Source organism: Symphalangus syndactylus, chromosome 11 (genome assembly GCF_028878055.3).
Source record: "Symphalangus syndactylus isolate Jambi chromosome 11, NHGRI_mSymSyn1-v2.1_pri, whole genome shotgun sequence".
NCBI lineage: Eukaryota > Metazoa > Chordata > Mammalia > Primates > Hylobatidae > Symphalangus > Symphalangus syndactylus.
Genome location: NC_072433.2, coordinates 53,021,477 through 53,048,020, shown reverse-complemented (window position 1 = coordinate 53,048,020; position 26,544 = coordinate 53,021,477). Strand labels below are relative to the sequence as shown.

The 26,544-nt window shown below is 39.6% G+C and overlaps 1 protein-coding gene across 1 annotated transcript in view; it reads right to left on the bottom strand.

Annotated features, from left to right (window-relative positions):
- Positions 1-12,190: 12,190 nt before the first annotated feature.
- KRBOX5 (KRAB box domain containing 5) overlaps positions 12,191-26,544 on the bottom strand; it is a 93,648-nt gene continuing 79,294 nt past the window's right edge. Inside the window, exons 7-8 of the transcript XR_010114439.1 lie at positions 14,101-14,201; positions 12,191-13,137 (exon numbers count right to left, since the gene is read on the bottom strand). The gene's annotated coding sequence lies outside the window, so the exon portion shown is untranslated. The remainder of the gene's footprint in view (positions 13,138-14,100; positions 14,202-26,544) is intronic.

The window sequence follows — 26,544 nt, the reverse complement described above, 5'->3', positions numbered from 1 at the left end:
TAACATCTAGTTCTCTTTAGTATCTTCAGCCAAGTGAGCTGGGGAGAGACTGTTTCTAGAATGTGGCTGCCTGGTTTCCAATGTTCCAAGTTCTGTTGGGGTCTATTGTCAAGGAAGTGAGGTCACTCTTTGGGGTCCCTTACCTGGGGCTACTCCTGAAGGGATCTTCTATTGCCCTCAGCACTCCTGGTTCTCAAATCTTCAAGTGACACCGCTGGGTGTCCTGGGTTTCTGACTTGAAGGCAGCAGATAATGGGAATTCTCAGCCTCCATAGTTACATGAGCCAATTTCTTAAAATGAATAAACATTTATTATTTATATCTATACTTAAATAAATTGCATGTATGTATTTAAAGTAAGTTAAAATAATTTATTAATTCAATGATTTGAGTTATTTAAATTTAAGCAATTTAAATTGGTTTTTTTTCTCTGGAACACCCTGTCCTAGAGGTCATGTCATAACCACCTGAATAATCTGCAGGTGCAGGAATCACTTTGTTCAGCGATACTCAACCATGATGGATTGTTTAGCAGAAGACAGACTGACACATTTGACTCTACAAAGTCTGGTAAACTCTCTTCTTTATCATTATGTCTCCCTTTTCCTCACTGGGTGCAGGTTAAGGTGCACAGATTTGATTCTCACGCACCTGATTATACCCAACTCTTTGGTCATTCCCTCTAAAGAAATCTGGCAGACAATGACATCTTTGGTTTGAACAACTTCAACGATTTTTCATGTGAACTTCTATTCTTCCTTCAGAGACTGGGCAGGGGTGTTCCTCCTGGCAGCACTTGCCTCCTGAGTGTCTTCCAGGCCATCGCTATTTCCCCAGGGACTCCAGTAGGGCAGAGCTTAGAATAATAGTTCCCAAGCTCATTGGACATTTGATTCCCTCATGCTGGATCCTAAACACACTAAGAAATAATTTTCCTCTTTATGTGTCTGGCTATAACTCAATGCAGCCATCACAAGGAAAACAGATAATGGCTACTGTTATGCTGTGATTCATTCTGATTCCTTGATGTTTTGGATTTGGGAATCACGGCTTGGGCCAGAGGCTCCATGGTTTTCATCCTGCGCCGGCACAAGCTGCAGGTTCAACACATTCATGGGACCCACTGGCTGTTCAGGTCCTCCCCGAGTCCAGAGTCACCTAAGCCATCCTGGTCCTGGGGAGCATCTATGTACGCTTTTACATCCTCTTTTCCTTTTGTCAATTTTTGGCTCTTTTTAATCCTCTTGGGCAGTGGCTGGTGAACATTTCTGCCCTGAGTGCTCTGTGTTCCCCAACTCTCAGCCTTTTTGTTTTCATCAGCTGTGACTCTGGTGTCTCCAGGTTCTGATTTGCCTGACACAGAATACAAAATCCGCTAATTTTATCATATATATGTATGTTGTGTATTTTTGCACAATGTTCAGTTGTTTACTCATCACCCACAGAATTATAAGCACAGTTGTGAAAGTGACATTACAAGGGATTGGTGATACATACAGAAAAACACCTACATATGTCTAACTGTGTGGGGATAATCAGACTATGCTTGTTATTCGTCAAGCAATAATATTGGAAAATTATGCTTTAAGAAATGTAAAAATAATATTAATTATAACAGTGTTAAACTACTTTAACTGTATTGTCTTTTTTATCTGATATATCACCATCCTCACTGATTAATTGGTTAAAATCATATATAATGTATTTTTACTTTTTCTACTTTAATTTTAATTGGTTAAAATTACATATATCTTCTAATTTTTCTACTCCTTCAAGAGATATAACTAAAGCATAAATATATATAAAGATTATGTTTATGTTTTAGTTGTATCTCTTGAAGGAATATCCAATTGAATATAGTCAATTAATATTTGACTTTGACAGGAATAATTTAGCTATTTTTGTTTAATATTTTAAAGGCTATATTTGGCATTGGATATACCAACTTTCTGTATTCTTCTGAATACCCATCATCTTTTCTGATTCTTCCAATTTTAACGTCTTCTATGTTATATATAGATTTTTAAAAGTCACAGTTAACATCTGTTATTTAGGAGTTATACACAAGCATATCTTAGTTTTTAACACAGAGGTTACAGCAGACTTTAAAATATTAATCATGGTATAAAGTTATTTAATACTTTCAACCTCCACTTTGACAACATTAAGGCATTAAATTACTAATCAAGCCAGGTGAGGTGGCTCACGCTTGTAATCCCAGCACTTTGGGAGGCCGAGGCAGCAGGATTGCTTGAGCTAGGGAGTTTGAGACCAGCCTGGGCAACACAGCGAGCCCTAGTCTCTACAAAAAATTAAAAACTTAGCCAGGCATGGTGCCACATGCCTGAAGTCCCAGCTACTCAGGAGGCTGAGGTAGGAGGATCACTTGAGCCCAGGAGGCCAAGGCTGTGTGTTCTCTCTGTGTGTTTCACTCTGTCGCCTAGGCTGGAGTCAAGTCGTACTACTTGACTCCAGCCTAGGCGACAGAGTGAAACCCTGTCTCAAACAACAACAACAAAAATCACTAATCCATTTATATTCTCTCTTTGTGTTTTAATTGATATGTATTTTTTTTTAAAAAGTTGGAATACTTGCACAGGCCATTAGTGCACAACTAAATGAAATTTTAACAAACTGAACCCAACTCTGTATGCATGTCTTAGGTTGCAAAACAGAACATCGTCAGACCCCAGCCACCTCCTTGTGCCCTTCCCAGTCACTACCCCAGGAGTAACCACAACTCTGACCCGTAACAGTATAGCTCACCTGTACTTTCACCTGTTTTGTAGCTTATATATACGAAATCATATAGTGTAACTTATTTTGTATGTAGATTTTGAATTCCACATGTTTGGAAACTTATCTATATGTTATTGTGGTTCATTCATTAGGTAGGTGATGGAATTATTAGGTTGGTTGAGGTTTTTGCCCTCTAAAGTAATGGCATCATCTGAACATCAAGCAATGAATTTAATCGTGCCACTGTAAATATGAGTAGTATTCATGATGGGGCTATTAGGAACACTAGCTGTTTTTTTGTCTTCCCTGTTAGAAATAGCAAAATAGTCCATAGAGATGAACACTGAGCTTTTATTTGAGCAGGAACATGAGAGTTCACCAGAGAAGCATAGATAACTTCAGATCCTGGGGAAGGGAAGGGCGGGCAAGCAGCTTGGGTGGTGGCATTCATCTGAGAAAAGTGGGTGAATCCCTAGTATGTGAAAGGGACAGAGAGTGTCAGTAACTCACTTTTTCACCGGGGAGATGTGGAACTCAGGACATGGAAGAGCATCTTGTTTCTCCCAAGCCCTGGAGCGAATCTGGGGAGAGGCTGGGAGACTCTGAGAGGGAAAGGCACTGGGAAAAGCTGCAGGCATTTTCCCAGACCCAGGACCAAGAGGAGATGCCATTTTCAGTTCTGGCTCATGTCAAGGCAGTCATTGGTGGCTGGGCAGCAGCAGCTGCCACAGGTATTTAGGTCTCTGGTGAGAAAGATTAAAGCACTTGTTCTGGAGCAGAAGGACCCCCATAGGCAGAATTGAGCAGCAAGTGTGGCGTGTACTTCCGCTATAGGCCCTGGAATCGGGCTTTCTTTCATTACAGGACTGGAAAGGGAGGAGATTTGCTGAAGCCATGGTTGCTCTCAGGTGGTGATATTTATGGCCAGAGGTGGCTTTGCAACCTGGGACCAGTCTATGTATGGCATTTCTGGGCGCCCCAGCCTGCCCCCTTGGTCAGTCAGGGGAGTGAGCCCAGCTGGTTCTGAGGAGGGGGAGGGAGACAGATCCCACTCCTGCTCACCTGGATCGGGAGCATGGGCCACCACTCCCTTCCTGTGCGAAGAGCTTGGTGCAGAGGCATCTTCTCTGCTCTTGGCCGAGGCACGTCTGCAGGCATTTGGTGCAGCCTCTCACCTGGATTGTGAGCTCTGGGCTGCCTGTCCGTTCCCATGCAGAGAACACAATGCAGCGGCACTCTCTCTGCTCATACACGGACTTGTCTCTTGGCTTCTGGCATGCTCACTCCCCCAGATTAGGAGCTTGAGCCACCTCTCCCTTCCTGTGCAAAGGCCTTGTTGCAGTGTTGGTTTCTCTGCTCCTTGCCCAGGCAAATTTCCAGGCATTTGGTGCACCCTCTTGCCTAGGTTAGGAGCCTGAGCTGCCCCTCCCTTCCTGGGCACAGATGTTTTTTCTTTCCTTTCTTTTCTTTTCCTTTTCTTTTCTTTCTTTCTTTCCCTTCCCTTCCCTTTATTTCTTCTGTTCTTTTCTTTTTTTTCTGTGAGACGGAGTCTCACTCTGTCACCCAGGCTGGAGTGCAGTGGCATGATCTCGGCTCACTGCAACCTCCGCATTCCTGGATTCAAGCGATTCTCCTGCCTCAGCCTCCTGAGTAGTTGGGATTACAGGCACACACCACCATACCCAGCTAATTTTTCTATTTTAATTCTTTGGGATTTTGAACTCATAGCAACCATAACACTACTAGTTACACTGATTTCTACATCACTTTGAGCTTGCTTAAAGTCAGTGGCTCCTGCCAAACTTAGGGCTGGGACCTTTCCTGAAAGGTACTATATTTCCTGAAATATAGCTTTATATTTCAATTTTGAGATGGGTCAATTTGGACTCTATAACTGATCTCAGAATGCCACTTGGTAAATAGAAATAACATAATCTAGAAGGAAATTGGACTGGAACAGAAACAGCTCTAAAGGAAAAATTAGGATTCATCTTTGGTGGGAATTTTTTGCCCCTCTCCATTGTCCACAGCAATGCTGCTGGCTCTATGGGACCCTCCCCAACAACACACAATTCACTGAGTGTTTACTAAATGCCTAGTCCTAGTTTTCTAATGGGTCGGGGAAAAATGACACTTCATGGTTCCACTGGGCTGCTGTGGGTGTTTAACCTCAGTGCCAGCCATGTGGAACTTGAAGCAGGAGTGGTCACTCCACTCAGTGGTCAGAACTCAAGAGTTTTGTGTCATTGACTACTTTCTAGCTGTTTGGTCTTCCATATTGAAAACTACAGACTATTTGAATGAAGACATCATCTTTGGGGCTGCAAACTGAAAACAATCACTGGAATTCAGGAGGCAGTGGTTGCAGTGAGCAGAGATAGCGCCATTACACTCCAGCCTGGATGACAGCATGAGAATCCATCTCAAAAAAAAAAAAAAAGACAGAATCCAAATGCTGGTGAGGATGTGGAGAAAAGGGAATCCTTGTACACTGTTGGTGGAAATGTAAATTAGTACAGACACTATGGAGAACAGTTTGGAGGATCCTCAAAAAACTAAAAATAGAGCTACATTATGATCCAGCAACCCTACTCCTAGGAATATATCCCAAAGAAAGGAAATCAGTTTATTGAAGAGATATTTGCACTGCCACGTTTATTGCAACACTATTCACAATAGTCAAGATTTGGAAACAACCTAAATGTCCATCAACAGATAAATGGATAAAGAAAATGTGGTACATATACACACTGGAATACTATTCAGCCACGAAATATGAGATCCTGCCATTTGCAACAAAATGGATGGAACTGGAGGTCATTATGTTAAGTGAAATAAGCCAGGCACAGAAAGACAAACTACATTTTCTCACTTATTTGTGGCAGCTAAAAATTAAAACAATTGAACTCATGGAGACAGAGAGTAGAATGATGGTTACCAGAAGCTGGGGAGAGTAGTGGAGGGATGGCGGTGGAAGTGGGGAGGCTTAATGTGTACAAAACACAGAATGAATAAGACCTAATCTTATTTGCTAGCACCACAGGGTGACTATAGTAAAAAAAGTTTAATTGTACATTTAAAAACAACTAAAAGAGTATAATTGGATTGCCGGTAACAGGAAGGATAAATGCTTGAGGGGATGGATACCTCATTTACCCTGATGTGATTATTACACATTGCATGCCTGTATCAAAATCTCTCACGCAACCCATAAATATATACACCTACTGTGTACCCACAAAAACTAAAAATATAAAAATAAAGAGAGGGCAGAATCTCTGTAGAGCACCGTGTTGTGGCACATGGTAATCAGTTACCTTCTGAGGTCAGATTCTCAGGGTTAAGCCTCTGTGGCAGGGCTGCAGAGCAGTGCAAGCTTGTGGAAGCCTCTGGTCAGCCGTAAAAGGTGGGGCTCTGGCTCAGGGAGATGTCTCCTGTCTCGTAAAACATCACGCGTCTGTGGGTGTGAGGTTCTGTGCCCTTCCTCAACAGAGCACTATTGACCGAATAATTGTTTGAGGATCATGCATAACTGGCCTTCTTTATGTTTAATTTCTCAAATAATAAAACAGAAAATATTTTTATTCACTTTCAGTTTGAGGAAGAGTATGAGAAACTTCAGGAAAAATGTCATAGGAGGGAACTCTGGGGCCCTGCCTATCCTCAGAAACCTCAAAATTCCTGGTACAACCCATTAGCATTAACCTTATCAAAACTGATATTTTCTTTTTTTGCTATACAGATTTACCTTTTATTGGAGCTTTATTTTGTTACAGGTTGTAAGGAATACGTTGTTGTTTTAATCTTTGTGACAGGAATATCAAATTCCCAAACTCCAAGTATTAATGAATGTCATCTCCACGGTAATTTTTATTGCTTATTAACTCTTTGCTGTGGTCTGAATATTTGTGTTCCCAACTCTCCAAATTCATATATGGAAACTTAACCCCCCATGTAATAGTATCAGGTATGGGATCTTTGGGGAAGAGAATAAGCCAGGAGGGCACCGTCTTCATTAATGGAATTAGTGTCCTTGTGAAGGAGGTTGAAGGGAGTGCCCTTGCCCCTTCTGCCATGTGAGGACACACCTAGAAGCTATGAGAAATAGGGCTCTCGTCAGAAACCAAATTTGCTGATGCATGGATCTTGAACTTTCCAGCCTCAACAATGGTGAGCAATAAATTTCTGTCATTTAAGGTTGGTCTGTGTCTGAATTTTTAGCTCCAATGTTCTATCAGTGTTTTTGTCAATCAAGATGTCTCACAGGGATGGCCAATATTGTTTTTTTTCCTTAGAAATTTCTTGGCTTATTTGTGTTTGCATCTATCAGGTTTTTTCCCCCAATAACATACCCACCTCTAATACCTAATTGTATCTGTATTGAGGCAAAATTAAATTAATAAATTACCTTAAGCACAACTGATGTTGATAATTTTTTTCTACCTAAAATGTGATGCAATTTTCCATTTGCTTATGTCTGTATTTATACATTTTAGGTACTTTCTATGGTTTTTCTTATATGCTGCTGAATGACTTTTGGGTGAATAATGAAATTAAGGCAGAAATCAAGAAGTTCTTTGAAACTAATAAGAACAAAGATGCAACATACCAGAATCTCTGGGACACGGCTAAGGCAGTGTTAAGAGGGAAATTCACAGCACTAAATGGCCACATCAAAAAGTTAGAAAGATTTCAAGTTAATAACCTAACATCACAACTGAAAGAATTAGAGAAGCAAGAACAAATCAGCCCTAAAGCTAGCCGAAGACAAGAAATAACCAAAATCAGAGCTGAATTGAAGGAAATCAAGACATAAAAAGCCATTCAAAAGATCAACAAATCTAGGAGTTGCTTTTTTGAAAAAATTAATAAGATAGATAGGTCACTAGCTAGATTAATAAAGAAGAAAAGAGAGAAGATCCAAATAAACATACATTAGAAATAATGAAAGAGATGTTACCACTGACCCTACAGAAATAAAAATAAACATCAGAAATGACTATAAATACCTTTATGCACACAAACTAGAAAACCTAAAAAAGAAGGATCAGTTCCTGGACATATACACCCTCCCAAGACAGAACCAGGAAGAAATGGATTCCCTGAACAGACCTATAATGAGATCCAAAATTGAGTGTGTAATAAATAGCCTACCAACCAAAAAAAGCCCAGGACCAGATGGATTCACAGCCAAATTCTACCAGATGTACAAAGGAGAGTTGGTTCTATTCCTACTGAAACTATTCCAAAATATTGAGGAGGGAGGCCTCCCCAACTTACTCTATGAGGTCATCATTATCCTCATACCAAAACCTGGCAGAGACACAGCAAAAAAGAAAACTTTAGGACCAATATCTCTGATAAATATCAATGCAAAAATCCTCAACAAATACTTGCAAACCAAATCCAGCAACACATCAAACAGCTAATCCACCAGGATGAAGTAGGCACCATCTCTGGAATGCAAGGTTGATTCAGCATACATAAATTAATAAATGTGATTCATCAAATAAACATAACTAAAGACAAAAACCACATTATTATCTCAATAGACGCAGAAAAGGCTTTTGATAAAATTCAACACTGCTTCATGTTAAAAACTCTCCATAAACTAGGTATCAAAGGAATATGCCTCAAAACAATAAGAGCCATCCATGAAAAACCCACAGCCAACATCATAGTCAATGGGCAAATGCTGGAAGCATTCCCCTGGAAAACAAGCATGAAACAAAGATGCCCACTTTCACCACAACATAGTATTGAAAGTCCTAGACAGAGCAATCAGGCAAGAGAAAGAAACAAAGGCATTCATATAGGAAGAGAGGAAGTCAAACTATCCCTGTTTGCAGAAGACATAATTCTTTTATTTATTTATTTATTTATTTTTATTTATTTATTTATTTATTTATTTTTATTATTATACTTTAGGTTTTAGGGTACACGTGCACAATGTGCAGGTTTGTTACATACGTATCCATGTGCCATGTTGATTTGCTGCACCCATTAACTCGTCATTTAGCATTAGATATATCTCCTAATGCTGTCCCTCCCCCCTCCCCCAACCCCACAACAGTCCCCGGAGTGTGATGTTCCCTTTCCTGTGTCCATGAGTTCTCATTGTTCAATTCCCACCTATGAGTGAGAACATGCGGTGTTTGGTTTTTTGTCCTTGCGATAGTTTACTGAGAATGATGTTTTCCAGTTTCATCCATGTCCCTACAAAGGACATGAACTCATCATTTTTTATGGCTGCATAGTATTCCATGGTGTATTATATGTGCCACATTTTTTTAATCAAGTCTATCATTGTTGGACATTTGGGTTGGTTCCAACTCTTTGCTATTGTGAATAGTGCCGCAATAAACATACGTGTGCATGTGTCTTTATAGCAGCATGATTTATAGTCCTTTGGGTATATACCCAGTAATGGGATGGCTGGGTCAAATGGTATTTCTAGTTCTAGATCCCTGAGGAATCGCCACACTGACTTCCACAATGGTTGAACTAGTTTACAGTTCCACCAACAGTGTAAAAGTGTTCCTATTTCTCCACATCCTCTCCAGCACCTGTTGTTTCCTGATTTTTTAATGATGGCCATTCTAACTGGTGTGAGATGGTATCTCACTGTGGTTTTGATTTGCATTTCTCTGATGGCCAGTGATGATGAGCATTTCTTCATGTGTTTTTTGGCTGCATAAATGTGCAGAAGACATAATTCTATACCTAGATAACTCCATGCTCTCAGCCCAAAAGCTCCTTCAGCTGATAGACAACTTCAGCAAAGTTTCAGGATACAAAATCAATGTATAAAAATCACTAGCATTTCTGTACACCAACAACAGCCAAGCTGAGAGCCAAATCAGGAAGGCAATCCCGTTTACAATCACCGCAAAAAGAATAGAATACCTAGGAATACAGCTCACCAGGAAGGTGAAAGACCCCTACAATGAGAATTACAAAACACTGCTCAAGTAAATCAGTGATGACACAAACAAATGGAAAAACATTCCATGTTCATGGACAGGAAAAATCAATATCATTAAAATGGCTATACTGCCCAAAGCAATGTACAGATTCAATGCTATTCCTATCAAAATACCAATGAAATTCTTCACAGAACTAGAAAAAACTATTTAAAAATTCATATGGAACCAAAAGAGAGCCTGAATGGCCAAGGTGATCCTAAGCAAAAAGAACAAAACTGGAGGCATCATGCTACCTGACTTCAAACTATGCTACAGGGCTACAGTAACCAAAACAGCATGGTACTGGTAAAAAACAGGCACATAGTCCAGTGGAACATAATAGGGAGGCCAGAAATAAGGCCACACAGCTACAACCATCTGATCTTTGATAAAGCTGACAAAAACAAGCAATGGGGAAAAGAATCCCTATTCAATAAATTGTGCTGGGATAACTGGTTAGCCATATGCAGAAGATTGAAGCTGGACCCGTTTCTTACACCATATACAAAAATCAATTCACAATAGACTAAAGACTTAAATGTAAAACCAAAAACTATAAAATACCCTGGAACGATACCATCCTAGACATAAGAATGGGCAAATATTTCATGACAGACACCAAAAGCAATTACAACAAAAGCAAAAATTGACAAATGGTATCTAATTAAACTTAAGAGTTTCTGCACAGCTATCAACAGAGTAAACAGACAACCTACAGAATGACAGAAAGTTTTTGCAAACTGTGCATCTGACAAAGGTCTCCTATCCACAAGGAACTTAAATTTACAAGAGAAAAACAACCTCATTAAAAAGTGAGCAAATGACATGAACACACACTTTTCAAAATAAGACATACATGTGGGCAACAGGTATCTGAAAAAAAGCTCAATATTACTGATCACTAGAGAAATGCAAATCAAGACACAATGAGATGCCACCTCACACCAGTCCAAATGGCTATTAAAAAGTCAAAACATAACAGATGCTGGTGAGGTTGTGAAGAAAAGGGAACATTTATACACTGTTGTTGAGAGTGTAAATTAGTTCAATGATTGTGGAAAGTAGTATGGTGATTCCTCAAAGACTGAAAAACAGAAATACCATTAGACCTAGTAATCCCATTACTGGATATATACCCAGAGGAATATAAATCATTCTGCCATAAAGATACATACATGTGAATGTTCACTGCAGCACTATTCACAACAGCAAAGACACGGAATCAACCTAAATGAGTGACAGACTGGATAAAGAAAATGTGGTACATATACATGGAATGCTATGCAGCCATAAGAAACAACAAGATCATGTCTTTCACAGAAACATGGATGGAGCTAGCAGCTATTATCCTTACCAAACTAATATAGGAACAGAAAACCAAATACCATGTGTTCTCACTTATAAGTGAAAGCTAAATGATGAGAACACATGGACACAAAAAAGGGAACAAGAGACACTGGGGTCTACTTGAGGGTGGAGATTGGGAGGAGGGAGAGGAGCAGAAAAAATAACTATTCAGTACTAGGCTTAATACCTGGGTAATGTAATAATCTGTACAACAAATCCCCGTGACAAATATCTACCTAAGTAAGAAACCTGCAACCTATGTAAAAACCTTCACATGTACCCCCAAACCTAAAATAAAAGTTAAAAAAATAAGAAAAATTAAAAACAGGGACTACACCAAATGTGATGAGAATGTAGGGGAAATGGAACCCTTGTACAGTCTTCATGGGAATGTGTAATGATGCCACCCTTCCCAAAACAGTTTGGTGGTTGCTTCCCTTTTTAAACATTAAACTCTGAAGTATTTACTTAAGAGAAATTGTAATGTATGCCTATTCAGCAACTTGTACATGAATATTCATGCCAGTTTTATTTGTAATAGACAAAAACTAGAAACAATTTACATGGTCTTCAACTAGTGAATGCATAAAGCTCTAGAATGCAATTTTGCATTGAAAGGCGATGAACTGTTGATACCTGCTACAGTGGGAATGGATCTTATGCTATGTGATTCTATTTATGTAGAATTCCGGAAAGTGAAAATCAGTCTGTTGTTACTGGAAGCAGTGGTTGCTTAGAGATGGGTTGGAAGGAATGCAAAGGAAGAATCACAATGGGGGTAATCATGACAAAATGTGTGGGGGGAATTGATATGTTCATTGTCTTGACTGTGTTGATGATTCCCCAGGTATACACACACATCAAAACAAAATGAACACTTTAAATATGTGCAGCTTATTGAAAGTTAATTATACTTTAATCAACCTGTTTTAAAAAATAAGCTCAATTGAAACCTGTAAAATGGAAGATTAAAATTAGGCAAATAATATAATCCAGGTTGAAGAATAAACAAAAATATGATCAACAAGAACTTAATACATTCTGACAGTTTTAGAACAAAGAAAATGAAAGAATAGCATGGTGATTTTATCATTTCATCAAATTGAAAAAATACCAACATTTCTCCATAGAGAACGCTATTAAAGGTTAGTAGACATTAGTCCTTTATTGACTCAGCGTGGGAGAGAAAAGAGCTACAGTCTTTTCTGACTTATAGGGGGAGGATCTACATATATATTCATTTTGCTGTACTTTTCAATACACAAACACATATGAATGATTATGCCCTAATATTTTCTGATTACAAAGAAATACGTGACTGTCATAAAACATCCAAAAACATCAAATGTCTAACATGAAATACAAAATTTGTCAGTAGTTTTAGACTTAAATGAAACACAGTTTCCACTTTGAGGATATTGTTCAAACTCCTTTCCCAAGACTGCCCTGATTTTGTCATGTATTAACACCAAGTGTCTAAAATTGCCTGAGAAGTAGCAGGTCTTTGTTCTCACTCTCACACAGCCATGTCTTCTGTTGAATAGGGTCTCGGTGACCCCAGCTAAAGCCTCATTTGATCCACCAACAGGCTCCTTTATCTCCTCTCAGGGAAAGGGTGGGTCCATTATCTTCCTAGGAGGAGCTCTGAGCTTCTCCACCCTAGGGACCAGGGAGTGTGGCTGGGATGAGCCAGCCCTCAGAGGGGAAGACATAGGCCATCTGGATGGCCACGGCACAGGTTTGTACCACAGCACAGAGGCCCCTGGAGCCAGGTGAGCTCAGACAGGTGCTGCCAGGTCAGCAGAGAATAGGCCTACTGTTCCCACACCTGGGCTGTGTTGTGATAAATGGCTTCAGACGGAGCGTGCAGAGAGGTCACCAGGCTTTTCTGAAGTGGCAGTGGGTGGTCTCTTGAGACTGAGATCTGGGCCACTCGCTGTGTCCGGTGTGGGCCTCTGGGGGTCCCCCACAGCAGGCATCATGGGTCTCCTCATTTCACTGATGTGTACAGTGTCAGAGGCCTTTGGTTTCTTTTCCAAAGTCAAGCAGTCCTTTTGCAGTTTTGGCTCATGTCCTTGATGCCGTCCTGAAGAGGAAGCATATGACTTACCACAACAGCTCCCATGGATGCTCATTCCCAGAATGTCCCCACGCACCTTCAGGTGAACCCCACTTGTCTTTCCTCCTCCTTCCCTGCCCCCTCTGTCTCCCTAACGAAGGGAGGCTAAACCCCTCCTGGGACCCCAAATGCTTTCTGGATGTCAGGATCTCTAAATTCCTCTCAGCCACTGAGAAACCCCTTTCCTGCTCAATCTCTGTATAAATAACCTGCTTATCTGCCTTTTGGAACAAAAAAGCAAGATCCTACTTGCTCTATCTTGGCAGCTATCCATGGAATGGATTTCTCTCTTCCTAGAGTTCCCCCATCTGAGCTGGACTCTGATTCTGTGGATAAAATGGAATTTTGAGTGACTGCCTCCAACTGAACACCTTAGGCGCTCTAGTCCATCCTGGACACACCAGAGCTGAGGTCGCCACCAAAACTCGGTTCTTCTCTGTTCTCCAGAGTCCAAGATTTATAAGACCCTGGATGCCAAAAAGCCCCCAGTTCCCTTCCCAGAGGAGACTGTGTTTACCCATCCGCTATCTCTTCTCACCTTGGAAGAATCCCATCTTACATAATTTAGCAGTGCTGTTTCTGACTTTGAGCTTAGTTTCCTTGGAATTGTCTTCCTCATTTGAATTGGGCTGTGGTCTCAGTGCAAAAGAAAGTTTAGGTGACTCATCTCTTCCTAGGCACAGAGCTGCAAAGTCTATACTTGACCCATATTTGTGGGTCATTCTCTCAATCAAGGCTGTTCACCAGTGTCATGTGTGAATGGGAAGCATAGAATTCCAGGAGATGATCGCCATATTTCTGAAATCTCTCTGATGACTATAAGTCATTTCCCATTTCTAATCTCAAAATGAAACTCCACCAAAGACACAGATCAGTATCCCTAATTCTACCCCTCTTGCCAACCTACATAGGAACAGCCAAATGCCTTACCTTGCCTTGCATGTGGCTCTTACTGGAATGAGAAGAGAGTGTCTTATCTTTTCTTCTGATGGTCTTTCCTCCTTATCCAAACCTCTTTCTGTAAAGGAGATCTGTTGGAAAGAAGGTGGGTCAATAGGGCATTGGATGGAGGGGCAGTGGGAGTCTGGTCTTCATTTCCCATCCCACAGTGAAGCTCCAGTGAAAGGTGCTCACTCTCTCTCACATGCCCAGAATCAGGTGCAGGTTGTTCTTGTGAACCTGCTTTTCTAAGCCCTTAAGCTGGACATGGGTCAGTCCTACTGGCTGAAGAGATTTCTCCCTCCTGCCACTCATCATGACCTCAGTAAGAAATTTTTCCATCATGAATGCCCTGGGGACCTAGATACAGATAAGGGGAGACTTGCAGAGCCCCATCATCATGTTAATAAGCAGGAATTCAAAGCTAGGGGCACAGGAACAGGAATGCAAGGAACTTATGCTTATCTGATTTGTGCCCCAATACCCACCTAGAAGTATTTAAGACCCTGCCCAGATTTCAAGATGCAGAATTAGACAGATCACATATTGACATGTGTATATATATTTTGCACATGAAGAAAATTATATGTAGTGTTAAAATTGTACACACAGATGTTATAATTTCTCAAATGCTTGGAAATGAAAAATATCAAATTATGGTTCATTATATTAGATATATGCATACGTGATAACATAATAATGCAGAGAAAAAGTAAACATCAAATAAAATATCATTTCCTAGCTTGAAAATGGGGGAGATGATTAGATAAAATGTGACTGCATTGGACTGATTAGATCACATGTAAAGCTAACCCAATCAACTGAATTTTTGAGGCAGCAAAATGGATAGAAGGAAACTTTCCCTCTATCTCATTCTCCTTCAGTCACCCTGGGAGCCCCACTATGCTCTGTAGAGTCTGCTCGGCATCCATGATCTAAGCTGATCCATTCAGCTGGATTATCATCAACCTTGCATGCTTTGGTTCTTTCGCTTTGTGTTTCTCTTTACAATAAGTTGTAGACAGGACTTTGCATTATGAATTGCAAGACACCTAGTTGGCCACTTGTCTGGGCTTAAATAAGAAGCAGATGCTGAAACCAAGAAATCCCCAGCAACTTCTGACTCCAGGACCCTTTACTAAGACTGACAGAAGGAACAAAGCAAAAATGAGATATCTGAAGGGTTGAAATAATCCTTGAACACTGGAATCCTTGGACATCAGGATTCCAGTGTCTCCTCCTTTACTTTTTGTCCACAGCCTTCTCCTGGCATGAATAGAGAAACTTAATAAAAATACACAAAGCGCTCAGTATACTCCCAAGTTCCTCAACTCAGAAACCCATTCTATTCCTGAAGGATCATTGCAGGCAGGTGTGTGGGGCTATCTTGAAACTGCATATACAGGCCAAATAGCAATAGAGTCCAAATCAAAGTACATCTTGATTATACATTAAAAAAAAAAACACAGAGGCTGCCTGGAGTTGGAAGTTGGATCTGAAATGAGACCAGGAGAATCCTTGGTAAAGTTTACCAGACCTTTAATGGTTCTTTCACTCCAAAACACAAGCAAGGATCATGCCCTTTTTCCCATCCACCAGGTGCAGATGGGAAGTTGAGACACATACAGACACTAAACATGGTTTGTTCTGCAGCAAGAAGGTTTTCAGAGAGAGATGCTTTTGCATAATTTACCCAGGAAACTTGAAGCATCAGCAAAACTTAAGTGTAATGAGATAATCTTGCCACTCTGAGGGTATTTTCCCCCCTCGTTTCCTGCTCAGTTGCTCTTCATTTGACTTGCTTTGCTTCTATGAACATTATCTTAGAAACCCAGGATAACCAATAAGATTCCTCACATATATGTACTTTTCTTTTTGTTTTGTTTTGTTTTTCTATTATTTATATGTGCACCACCAACATGCTAGCATGGGCATTTCCACACACATTTTCAAGTAGTGTCATCAGATGCATTCCAGGAGGTAGAATCCTGCATGCAAGAACATGTTTCTTTCAACTCAATACATATTCGTTAATTGTGCCTTAAAAGGCCATTTACAGTCCTTATACACATGTAAAAAACAGTGTGTATATATGTATGTATGTATGTTCATTCACTCATTTATTTATTTAGTTAGAAACGGGGTCTCACTCTCTGTTAACCATGCTAGAGGGCATGATCATAGCTCATTGTAGCCTCAAACTCCTGAACTTAAGGGATCCGCATGCCTCAGCATCCCAAAGTGCTGAGATTACAGGCATGAGACACTATGCCTGGCTAGTATGTTTTTACTTACCATGAAAAGATTAGTAGGAAGTATTATATTTTCCTAACTGATGGTCACAGAAAACTTTTTTTTGTAATTTATTTTCCTGTGACCACCACTGAGGTTGGATGCCTCTTTATATGGGAAATGAGCATTTGTATTTCTTTTACCATAAAATGTTTTCATAGGTCCCATGCCTTTTAAAATTGAGTTTGTGTTTTACTCTTCATTGTCAGAGGTTCTTAACATATTTGGATGTCACCTGTTCCATTTGACATTAGTAGGCTGTTGCCTGTCCACAATCCAAGAATAGATCTGTCCTAGATCTGTTCTCAAAAGTCATCCAGTTGTCAAGAAACCTGAGATGTGATCCTTCCACATGGCAGAGCTTCCCATCAAGACATGAACTAGGCTGCCAATTACCTCATGGCCAGGAAAAGCAGGGGGGATGGATTTACTGATTGGCTCCATTTTGCATCCAAGCACTTTGGCTAGGATTCAATACTTATTGCCAAGATGATAGTCGACAGGCCCGAAGTTTACTCTCATGATGTTCTCCAGCCTGCCATCAAAATACTTTTCGTGGCCACCTCTTCAACCTCTGACACATCATATTCCCATGAGATTCATATGCACATTAATGGTTGTGAAGTGGGGAATTTTATTCTTTTTTTTTTTTTTTTTCTTGAGACGGAGTCTTGCTCTGTCACCCAGGCTGGAGTGCAGTGGTGCAATCTCGGCTCACTGCAAGCTCCGCCTCCCGGGTTCACGCCATTCTCCTGCCTCAGCCTCTCCAAGTAGCTGGGACTACAGGCGCCCGCCACCATGCCTGGCTAATTTTTTGTATTTTTAGTAGAGACGGGGTTTCACCATGGTCTCGATCTCCTGACCTCGTGATCCACCCACCTCGGCCCCCCAAAGTGCTGGGATTACAAGCGTGAGCCACCACGCCCGGCCTATTCTTTTTTTTTTTTCTGTTTTTGAGACAGAGTCTCACTCTGTCACCCAGGCTGGAGTGCAGTGGCATGATCTCAGCTCACTGCAGCCTCCACCTCCTGGGTTCCAGCGATTCTCTTGCCTCAGCCTCCCAGGTAGGTGGGACTACAGGCAGGCACCACCACACCAGGCTAACGTTTGTATTTTTAGTGGCAACAGGGTTTCATCATGTTGGCCAGGCTAGTCTCTAATTCCTGACCTCAGGTGATCTGCCCACCTCGGCCTCTCAAATTGCTGGGGTTACAGGCATAAGCCATCATACCCGACTGGGAATTTTATTCTTAGAAGGAGGAAGTTTATATGGGTACATTGTTTTCTCAAAAGGATACAGTTAAGATTCTACTTTTTAATGTATATACATTGTTTCACAAAAAAACCCAAAATAATAATACAGTTGGGGGAGTGATGAGTGAGTTAAAATATAGATGAAACAAAAATGGCACATGATTATTACCTGTGGAGGCTGGGTGACAGGTTTATTACATTACTTGATGTATTTTCTATATGCTTAAAATGTCATTTGCCAGCCAAAAATTTTGTATCCTGCCAGAATAAGCTTCATAAATGAAGAGGAAAGTTCTTCCCAGACAAGCAAATGCTGAGTGAATTTGTCAACACTAAATCAGCACAACAGGAAATGCTCAAAGTGATCTTAAACCTGGAAATGAAATCTCAATATTCACCATAACAAAAACACAGGTAAATATAAAACTCACTTCGTGTGTTTATACAAAACAATCACACAAAGCAGGAAGAGAAAGGAATCAAAAGTCAATGCAACAGAATTTCATCAAACCACAATGACAGAAAAAGAAAAATAAACAAAGAATTTATAAAACAGCTTGAAAACAATCAATAATATGACAGGAACAAAGACTCATGTATCAATATTAACCTTGAATGTAAATGGATTAAAACTCCCACTTAAAAAATGCAGATTGGCAGAATTGATTAAAAACATTATCCAACTATATGCTGCCTATAAGAAACTCACCTGTAAAGACACATACATTGATTGCAAAGAGATGGAAAAAGATATTCCATGCAAACAGAAACCAAAAACAAGCAGATGTAGATATATTTATATCAGATAAAATAGACTTTAAATCAAAAAAGGTAGTAAAGGACAAAGAAGGTCATTATATAATGATAAAGGAACCATTTGAGAGCCAGAAGATTAACAGTGGTCAGCAAGAGAATATAACAATTCTAAATATATATGCACCCAACTTTGGAGCACCCAAAACAAATACTACTAGACCTAAAGGAAGAATTTGACAGAAATACAATAAGAGTAGGGATTTTAACACCTTACTCACAGCACTAGACAGATCACCAAGACAGAAAATTAACAGAAACATTGAACTTAAACTGGACTTTAGACCAAAGGAAATTCACAGACTTTCAGAACATTCTATCCAACAACCTAAAATATACATCCTTTTCATCAGCACATGGAACATTTTCCAAGATAGACAACATGTTAGGCCACAAAACAAGTCCTAAAAGATTTAAAACAATCAAAATAATATCATTTTGAAACAATCAAATTATTTCAGATCATAGTGGAATAAAGCTAGAAATTAATGTCAAGAGGAACTTTGGAAGCTACATAAATATATGAAAATTAAAGAGCATGCTCCTGACTAATCACTGGGTTGATAATAAAAATTAAGTCAGAAATTATTTTTTCTGAAATGAATGAAAAAAACATAACACACCCAAACCTGTGAGACATAGCAAAAACAGGGCTAAGAAGGAAGATTATAGCATTAAATATCTACATCAAAAAGGGAGAAAGATCACGAATTAACATCCTAACATTACAACCTCAGTGACTATTAATAGAAAAAGAATAAACCAAACCTAAAGTTAGCAGAAGAAAAGAAATAACAAAGATCGGGGCAGAACTAAAGGAAATAGAGACCAAAAAATGCAAAGGACCAATGAAACAAAAAGTTGGTTCTTTTAAAAGAAAATTGATAAGCCACTAGCCAGACTAACCAGAAAAGACCCAAATAAACATAACAAGAAATGAAAAAAGGAGACATTACAACTGATACCACAGAAATGCAAGAGATCCTCAGAGACTATCATGAAAAACTGTACATGCACAAACCAAGAGGAAATTGATAAATTCCTGGAAATGCTCAACCTATCAAGATTGAACTAGAAATAAGTACAACTCCTCAACAACCAATATGAGTAGCAAGACTGAATTAGTAAAAACAAACAAACGAAAAACCCCAAAACCAAAAAAACAAAACAACCTCCCAACCAAACTTCCAATAACAACAACAAAAAGCTCAGGACTAGATGGATTCACAGCAGAATTCTACCAAACACACAAAGAAGAATTAATACCAATCCTCCTGAAACTATTTCAAAATATCAAGGAGAAGGTAATTCTCCCCAACTCATTCTACAAGGCCAGTGTCACCCTGATACCAACATCAGACAAGGACATACGAACTACAGACCAGTATACTTCAACAGATGCAAAAACCCTCAACAAAATACTGGAAAATTAAATCCAATAGGGCATAAAAAAGATAATGCATTGTGATCAGGTGGGACTCATACCAGAGATACAAGGATAGTTTGATATATACAAATCAACAAGCGTGATACATCACATAAACAGAATTAAGGACAAAAATATATGATTATCCCAACAGATGCAGAAAAAGCCTTTGATAAAATTCAGCATCGTTTCATTAGAAAACCCACAACAAACCAGCTATAAAAGCAACATACCTCAACATAATAAAGCCCATATACAACAAACACAAGGTCAACATCATACTTACTGGGGAAAAGTTGAAAGCATTTCCCGTAAGAACTGGAACATGACAAAGATGCCCACTGTCACCACTATTATTCAACACAGTACTGGAAATCCTTGCCAGCACAATCAGGCAAGAGAAAGAAATAAAAGTCATGTAAATTGAAAAAGAGGAAGTAAAATTATTCTTGTTCACTGATGATATGATCTTATATTAAGGAAACCCTAAAGACTCCACCACAAAACTCTCAGATTTGATCAATAAATTCAGTAAAGTTTCAGGATATGAAATTAATGTACAGAAATCAATACTGATTCTATGCACCAACAGTGATCTAGTTGAGGGACAAAACGAGAAGGCAATCCCATTTACAATTGCTTCAAAAAATAAAATATGCAGAAGTATATTTAACTGAGGAGGTAAGAGATCTCTATAAAGAGAACTACAAAACAATAGTGAAAAAAATCATAGATTCCATAAACAAAGAAAAAATAGCATATGCTCATGAATTCGAAGAATCAATATTTTCACAATGGCCATACTGGCCAAAACAATCTACAGATTTAATGCAATCCCTATCCAGTTACCAATGTCCTTTTTTTCAGAATTAGAAAAGAAGTCCTAAAATTCATATGGAACCAAAAAAAGATCCTGATATGGAACCAAAATAGCCGAAGAAGTTCTAAGCAAAAAGAACCATGCCAGAGGCTTCACGTTATCCAACTTCAAATTATGCTGTGAGGCTATAGTAATCAAAACAATGTAGTACTAGTATAAAAATAAACACAGATCAATGGAACGGAAGAAAGAGCCATAAAACAAAGTCACATCCAATCAACCATCCAAACAACCAATCTTTGACAAAGTCAACAAAAATGTACACTGGGGAAATGACCCCCTCCCTATTCAATAATGGTGCTGGGAAAATTGAATAGCCATATGCAGAAGAATAAAACTGGACCTAGACCTCTGACCATATAGAAAAATTAACTCAGGATGGATTCAAGATCTAAACGTAAGACCTGAAACTTTAAAAATTCTGGAAGAAAGAAAACTTAGGAAAAACTCTTTGAGACATTGGCCTAGGCAAAGAATTTATGACAAAGTCCTCAAAAGCAAACACAAGAAAAATAGAAGTAGACTCAATTAAACTAAAAAGCTTCTGTACAGCAAAAGAAATGACAGAGTAAACAGACAACCTACAGAACAGAAGAAAATATTTGCAAACTATGCATATGACAAAGGGCTGACATCCAGAATTTACAAGGAACTCAAACAACTCAACAAGAGGAAAACAAGTGACCCCATTAAAAAGTGGGCAAAGAACATAAAAGAGAGACATTTTCCAAAACAACATATGCCAGTGGCCAATAAACATATGAAAAGATCCTAAACATCATTAATCATCAGAGAAATACAAATGAAAACCACAATGAGATACCAACTTTCGTGAGTCAGAATGGCTATTATCAAAATGTCTAAAAGCAACAGTTGTTGGTGAGGCTACAGGGAGAAGGGAACGCTTATACACTGTTGGTGGGAATGTAAATTAGTACCTTTATGGAAAACAGTATGGAGAGTTCTTAAAGAACTAAAAATAGAACTACCATTAGCTGCAGCAATCCCACTATTAGGTATATACCCAAAGAGAGATAAATCACTATATTAAAACAAAATCTGCATTCTTATGTTTATTTACAGCACTATTCACAATAGTCAAGATATGAAAGCAACCTGTGTTCATCAACAGATGAATGTATAAATAATGTGGGACATGTACACAATGGGCTACTATTCAGCTGTAAAAACGAATAAGATTCTGCCATTTGCAACAACATGTATGGAACCAGAAGTCATCACATTAGGCAAAATAAGCCATGTGTCAAAAGACAAACTTTGCAGGTTCTCATTTATTTGTGGCAGCTAAAAATTAAAGCAATTGAACTCATGGAGATAGAGTAGAATGGTGTTTACCAGAGGCTGAGAATGATATGCACCCCCAGCCCATAATCCACTGATGGTTACCAGGGGGTGGGAGAGTGGGAATAATTGATGCATAAAAAAATAGAAAGAATTAAGATACAGTATTTGCTAGCACAAGAGGGTGACTGTAGTCAAAATTAATGTAATTGTACATTTAAAAGTAACTACAAGAGTATAATTGAATTGTTTATAACACAAGGAAAAAATGCTTGAGGTGATGAATCCCCATTTACCCTGATGTGATTATTACACATTGTGTGTCTGTATCAAAATATTTCGTATACCTCACAGACATAACACCTACTATGTTACCCAAAAAATTAAAAATAAAAAAATTAAAATGTGGTACACATGCACCACAAAATACTCAGCAATAAAAAATAGAGATCTTGTATTTTTCAACAACATGGATGAAACTGGAAGCCATTTTCCTTAGTAAAATAACTCAGGAAGAGAACATTCAATACTGTTTGATCTCATAAGTAGGAGCTAAACAATGGGTACTTATTGACTTATAGAGTGAAATAACAGTCACTGGAGTCCACGAAAGGTTGGAGGGTGGAAGAAGGGTGAGGGGTGAAAAACGATTGAGCAAAAATTTCACTATTCGGGTGATGAGTATGCTAAAAGCCCAGACATCACCACTATGCAATGTATGCCTGTAAGAAACTGGCACTTGTGGCTGGGCCCGGTGGCTCATGCCTGTAATCCCAGCACTTTGGGAGGCCATGGTGGGTGGATCAACTGAGGTCATGAGTTCGAGACCAGCCTGACCAATATGATGAAACCCCATCTCTACTAAAAATACAAAAATCAGCCAGGCATGGTGACGTGTGCCTGTAGTCCCAGGCTGAGACAGGAGAATCGCTTGAACCCGGGAGGCGGAGGTTGCAGTGAGCCGAGATCACACCACTGCACTCCAGCCTTGGTGACAGAGTGAGACTCCATCTCAAAAACAAAAACAAAAAACAAAAAAAACCCTAAACCTCTGCTAGGGCAATACGGGAGGAAAATGTGGGGTCAGAGTCTTCACACAAAGTCCCCACTGGGGCATTGCCTAGTGGAGCTGTGAGAACAGTGCCACCATCCTCAAGACCCCAGAAATGGTAGATCCATGGACAGCTTGCACCCTACACCTTGGAAAAGCCGCAGGCACTCAATGACAGCTTGTGAAAGCAGTCAGGAGGGGGGCTATACCCTGCAAAGCCAAAGGGGTGGAGCTGCCCAAGGCCATGGGAACTCACCTCTTGCATTAGTGTGACCTGGATGAATGACATGTTGTAAAAGGAGATCATTTTGGAGCTTTAAGATTTCACTGCCCTGCTGGATTTCAGACATGCATGGGGCCTGTAGCCCCTTCATTTTGGCCAATTTCATTCACTTGAAATGGGTGTATTTACCCAATGCCTGTACCCCCACTGTATCTAGGAAGTAACTAACTTGTTTTTGAATTTACAGGCTCATGGGTGAAAGGGACTTGCCTTGTCCCATATGAGACTTTGGACTTGAACTTTTGAGTTAATGCTGGAATGAGTTAAGAATTTGGGGGACTGTTGGGAAGGCATGATTGTGTTTTGAAATGTGAGGACACAAGATTTGGGAGGGGCCAGGGGCATAATTATATGGTTTGACTGTGTCTCCACCCAAATCTCATCTTGTTTGTAGTTTCCCATAATCCCCATGTGTCAGGGGAGCAACCCAGTGGGAGGTAATTGAATCATAGGGTCGGTTACCTCCATGCTCTTCTCATGATAGAGTGAGTTCTCACAAGATCTGATGGTTTTGTAAGGAGCTTTCCCGCCTTTATTCCGCACTTCTCTATCCTGCCATCATGTGTAGAAGGACGTGTTTGCTTTCTCTTCCACTATGATTTTAAGTATCATGAGGCCTCCCCAGCCCTGTGGAACTGAGTCAATTAAACATCTTTCCCTTATAAATTACTCAGTCTTGGGTATTTCTTCATAGCAGCATGAGAATTGACTAATACATTTTAATAGATACTTTCTATTGTAACTTAGAGTGTTCAGAAAATATGACATTACATTCCTATCATTAATTCAATAACAATTTCCGGCCTAAAGCATACCTTTGTCAGATTTTCTTTTTAAAAATGCACATCCTCTGTTTACTGGTTGAAATGCTGCCTGTTTATTTCTATGACAACTTAGTCAAATTTCTAACAAAATTATGTAACATTCTTTATATTCATTTATTAATTGTATATCAAAAGTCAATTTTTATGATTGTCTTACTGTCACCTGGTATGACTAAAAATGTGCCAATTTGTCATTTCCAATGAATCTACCAATTATTTATTTTTAAACTCTAGGTGTTATGCCTATAAATGTGCCATAGCTTAGTACAGTGTCTAAAACACTGTATGTGGTAAGTGCTAACCACTTTGAGTCATCAAGTAATCTTTTTTCATGCCATTCTTCAATTACAATAATATTTTGTTTGTTCTTATTAAAAATTATGTTTCTGTTCTATCTAAATATAGGTGAAAAAATATGAGGTAGTCTCTATGAGAACCCTCTTCATCAAATCCAAAGTCAAATTTCACAAACAGCTTATATATTCAGTTACTTATTTGTCACAAACAGTAAATATGACTATTTAGGTATGATAATTGTAGTAATAATCTCCATCCTACAACAGAGAAAACTTTGGGTCATTCATTGATGGGCATAAAGCTCCATTCTTTATTATTATTCTCAGAAAATCCATTGGCATGGAATAAAACAAATTAGAAATAAATATTATGATAGGCACACATTTTGAAAGTAAACTTAAAAAGTAGATGATATAAAGTTACATAAATGAAAACTAGAATACAGTCATGTGCTGCATAACAATGTTTTAGTGAACTATATACCACATATATGACAACGGTCCCATAAGATTATAATAGAGCTGAAAAATGCCTATCATCTAGTAATATAGCCATTTTAATATAGTAGCACAATGCATTACTCACACATTTCTGGTAATATTGGTGTATTAGTCCATTTTCATGCTGCAGATAAAGACATACCAGAGACTGGGAAATTCACAAAAGAAAGAAATTTAATGGACTTACAGTTCCACATGGCTGGGGAGGCCTCACAATCATGGTAGAAGGCAAGGAGGAGCAAGTCACATCTTACGTGGATGACAGCAGGCAAACAGAGAGAACTTGTGCAGGAAAACTCCCATTTTTCAAACCATCAGATCTTATGAGACTCATTCACTATCACAAAAACAGCAGGGGAAAGACCTGCCCCCATGATTCAATAATCTCCCATTGGGTCCCTCCCACAACTTCTGGGAATTATGGGAGCTACAAGATGAGATTTGGGTAGGAACACAGAGCCAAACCATATCATTCCACCCCGGCCCCTCCCAAATCTCATGTCTTCACATTTCAAATCCAATCATGCCTTCCCAACAGTCCCCCAAGGTCTTAACTCATTTCAGCATTAACTAAAATGCCCAAAGTCTCATCCAAGACAAGGCAAGTGCCTTCTGCCCATGAAACTGTAAAATCAAAAGCCAGTTAGTTATTTCCTAGATACAATGGGGGTACAGGCATTGGGTAAATACAGTCATTCAAAATGGGAGAAATTGACAAAAACAAAGGGGCTGCCAGCCCCAGGCAAGTTCAAAATCTAGCAGGGCAGTCAAATCTTAAAGCTTGAAAATGATCTCTTTTGACTCCATTCTCACATTCAGGTCATGCCGATGCAAGAGGTGAGTTTCCATGGTCTTGGGCAGCTCTGCCCCTGTGCCTTTGCAGGGTACAGCCTTCCTCCCAGCTGCTTTCATAGGCTGGTGTTGAGTGTCTGCAGCTTTTCTAGGTGAAGAGTGCAAGCTGTTAGTGGTTCTACCATTCTGGGGTCTGGAGGGCAGTTGCTCTCTTCTCACAGCTCCACTAGGTGGGCCCCAGTAGGGACTCGGTGTGGGGGCTCTGACTCCTTCTGCACTGCCATAGCAGAGGTTCTCCATGAGGGCCACACCCCTGCAGCAAACTTCTGCCTGGACATCCAGGCATTTCCATACATCCTCTGAAATCTAGGCAGAGGTTCTCAAACCTCAATTCTTGACTTCTGTGCACCTGCAGCTCAACAACAAGTGGAAGCTGCCATGGATTGGGGCTTGCAACCTCTGAAGCCATGGTCCGAGCTATACCTTGGCCCCTTTTAGTCAGCCAAGTGGCTGGAGTGGCTGGGACTCAGGGCACCAAGTCTCTAGATTCCCCACAATAGGGGGACCCTGGGCCCAACTTACAAAACCATTTTTTCCTCCTAGGCCTTCAGGCCTGTGGTGGGAGGAGTTGTCGTGAATACCTCTGAAATGCTCTGGAGACATTTTCTCCATTGTCTTGGGTATTAACATTCACCTCCTTGTTACTTATGAAAATTTCTGC